The sequence below is a fragment of the Dipodomys ordii genome, unplaced genomic scaffold (assembly GCF_000151885.1).
Source record: "Dipodomys ordii isolate 6190 unplaced genomic scaffold, Dord_2.0 Scaffold64, whole genome shotgun sequence".
In the NCBI taxonomy this organism is placed as follows: domain Eukaryota; kingdom Metazoa; phylum Chordata; class Mammalia; order Rodentia; family Heteromyidae; genus Dipodomys; species Dipodomys ordii.
The window spans coordinates 1,032,640-1,036,420 of record NW_012267280.1 but is presented as its reverse complement, the minus strand read 5'-3'; positions in this window follow the sequence as shown (position 1 = coordinate 1,036,420).

Genomic DNA, 3,781 nt, shown 5'->3' with positions numbered 1-3,781 from the left:
CAAGCCCCATGACCAACAAACAAAAACAAAAACCAAAAAAAGAAAGGAAAAAGAAAACAACAACAAAAAGTAGCCTGGGGAGTTGTGGCTTGAGCAGCAGGGATGCAGCCCAAGTGGTAAGGGGCATTACTTAAGCAATAGAACATAGCTCAAGCAACACCGGGTATGGCTCCAGTGGTAGGGGTGTGGCTTGATCCAGAGTGGTTCAAGTGGAGAATCTCTTACCCAGCAAGCATAAGGCCTTGAATTCAAACCTGGGTACCAACCGCCTCCCCCCCAAAAATAACACAGTTCTATTCATAAAAACTAGCATTGGGAGCTGGGTGCCCCATGGCTCACATCTGTCATCCTAGCTCCTTAGGAGGTTGAGATCTGAGGTTTGTGGTTCAAAGCCAGCCTGGGCAGGAAAGTCCATAAGACTCTGATCTCCAATAAACCACCAAAAAGCGGGAAGTGGTGCTGTGGCTCAAGTGGTAGAGTGCTAGCCTTGAGCAAAAGAAGCTCAGGGACAGTGCCCAGTTCCTGAGTTCAAGCCCCAGGACTGGCACAATGCACACACACACACACACACACACTAGCATGAGGTCCCATTTTTCCCACCCCCTGTGCTGCTGGGGGTTTGTAGTGCTCTCGATCCCTGCCTCTTCCTGTCAAGACTGCTGGAATCCAAGCAGAGTAGCTGCCTTCCTTGCTTCTCCTGTTCCTTTGTCTTTCCATATCAAGGTCAAAATGAGTTTAATAGGCATGAAAAAAAAAACAGCTGAGGTTTTTGGGGGTAGTTTTGATTGTTTTCATCAAACATAATACCTTCCCCCCCATACTTTTTAAAATTACCATCCATTATGAACTTTTTCCAGTGAGAGCCGTTAGGAAAATGGAGGAGAAGGGAAAAGAAATAGAGGGGACACGATCACCCACAGGCCATGCCCCTGTATTGCCAATGGGGGGGAGGGGGCGGATCCTGCGGCCAAGCCGCTGAGCGCTCACATGGTGCTTTGCTTGATCTAGAGAAATAAGGGGAAAGGCAATCCTTCAATAGTGGGATTTGAACTCAGGACTTTTTGCTTGCTAGGCAGACAGACTGCCACTTGAGCCATTCTGCCAGCCATTTCCCTTATTTTTTGTTTTAAGGTATAGCCAGGTGCCAGTGGCTCACGCCTGTAATCCTAGCTACTCAGGAGGCTGAGATCTGAGGATCGCAGTTCAAAGCCAGCCTGGGCAGGAAAGTCCCTGAGACTCTGAGCTCCAATGAACCATCAGAAAACCAGAAGTGGTGCTGTGGCTCAAAGTGGTAGAGCACTAGTGAAAGAGCTTGGGGACCAACCAAAACCAAAAAAGTTATTTTTGCCCAGTACCAGCTTTAGACCACAATGTGGAGCTGGGGTGGCAGGTGTACACCAGCACTACTGCCTTATTGTGATGAAGTCTCACTAACTTTTTACCTAGGTTGCCCTCAAACTGAATCCTCCTCATCTCAGACTCCTGACTAGCTAGATTATAAATATGACCACGACACTTGTGTGTGTGTGTGTGTGTGTGTGTGTGTGTGTGTGTGTGTGTGTGTGTGAGCCAGACCTGGGGCTTGAACTCGGGGCCTGGGCATGGTCTCTGAGTGTTTGTGCTCAAGGCCAGTGCCCTACCACTTGAGCCATAGCTCCACTTCTGGCTTGTTGTTTTTGGTTATTTTGGGGGGTCCTTAATTGGTGGTAAGAGTCTCGCAGACTTTCTTACCTGGGCTGGCTCTGTAACCTTCAACTCTCAGGCTCCTGAGCAGCTAGGATTACAGGTGTGAGCCATGGATGCCCAGCTCACTCATATAGTTATTGATTTTTTTTCTGGGTTGTGTGATGGACTGGAATCTAGGGCCTTGTGTGTGGGCCACGCTCCAACCCTGAGGTTTTGATTGGAACTGGCACTGAATCTGTTTAAGTGAGGACAAAAGACAGGTTCACAAGAGGATTCTTCTAATCCATGAACATTGTGTCCAGGCTTATCATGACTATGACAAAAACGCTTGTAACAGTCAAAAAGAATCACAGTGAAAAGGAGAAAGATTTGTTTTGGTTCCTGGTTTTGGGGGTTTCAGCCCAGACAGGTAAGGCATAGAAGACTGGGTGTGGGTAGCGCAGAGAAAAGCCACGCGGCAGAAAACAGATCCCACAATCCCTTTGAAGGCCAAATCCCCTGTGACCTCACTTGCTCCTCCTGCCTCTTAAAGGCTCTACCAGCCGGGCACTGGTGGCTCACGCCTGTCATCCTAGCTACTCAGGAGGCTGAGATCTGAGGATCGTGGTTCAAAGCCAGCCCAGGCAGGAAAGTCTGTGAGACTCTGATCTCCAATAAACCACCAGAAAACCGGAAGTGGCGCTGCGGCTCAAGCAGTAGTGCATTAGCAGTAGTGTGTTCATCTTGAGCTGAAGAGCTGAGGGACAGCGCCCAAGCCCAGAGTTCAAACCCCACCACCAACCAACCAAACAAACAAACAAATAAAGGCTCTACCACCTCTGAACAGCTCCACCCTGAGGACTAAGCCTCCTATCACTTGGGCTTTTGCAAACTACATCCTTTGCTAATTCTGAATTTCCTCCATTTGTGTTCAGTTTTTGTCCCTTCGTTATCCAGCGACATTGGGCTGGGTAGAGAATTCTGGGCTGGCGGCCTTTTTCTATCAACATCTTAAGATGTGGCTTCAATCTAAATCCACAGACATCTGACATCAGCCTTACCACCCTCCAGTGCTGGGCAGCCACGCCCGCTTCTGCCTTCTAGAAGTTTCTCTCTCTGAGCTTAGCAAATGCCAGGCCCTGAGTTCAAACCCAAGTACGACAGAGAGAGCCAGAGCCAGAGCCAGAGTTACCTTCATGAGCTTTGCTTCACCATGCTGTTGGTGGCTCAGGTGTTTTGGGTCTTGCTGTTTTGTAGACCGAGGGGAGGAATTCAGGGTCTCCTGCGCCAGGGAGGCCCTGTACTGAGATGTCCAAAAGACACTTCACTGTGCAGACCACGCCCACTGCACATAGCCACGCCCCACCGATAAGCCACGCCCACAGCATTGACCACACCCCCCATGGAGCCTCGCCCTACAGCGAGGACACACCCAGGAGTTACGCCCCTCCCCATGCTTTTGTCATGCCCCTACTTCGACCACTCCCATTGCTTGAGCCACGCCCTATCACTGAGCCACTTCCCACTGCTCGAACCACGCCCCATCATTGAGCCACGCCCCTACCGCTAAGCCAGCTCTCGGCTAGAACCACACACCCATGGCAGAGCCACGCCCCCTACCGCGGGGCCACGCCCACATCTCAGAGCCACGCCCCTTCTCTGGCCACACCCACACCGCGTGGGCCACGCCCACAACCCTTGGGTTTGTGTAGGATGTTGAAGGCAAATCTTGCTACCTTTGCATTCGCTGACCTCCAGCTCCCGATCCTCCGGCCTCGGCCTCCCCAGTGCTGAGCGCTTGGCTCTGAGCCCGACCCCCCCGCTCTGTGAACACAGCCTGTCCGTCTGTCTATCTGGGTGGCTGTCTGTCCGTTCCTCCTGTTACTTGCTGATCCGGGCGTTATTAATTTGGGAAGTGACTCGTGGCTCTGTCCTCCCCGCTCCTCCCCCCTGGGGGCTCCAGTTCCACGCGTGTCCCCACCTGGCACGGAGCCCACGCCCCCGAGGCCCATGCCTGCGGCGCCCGGCCGGCCTGCACAGTGTGCGGCTGGGGGTGGGAAGGTGGAGGAGAGAGGAAGGGGGGGAGGAGGGAGGGAGGGAGGGAGGGGGAAGGAGG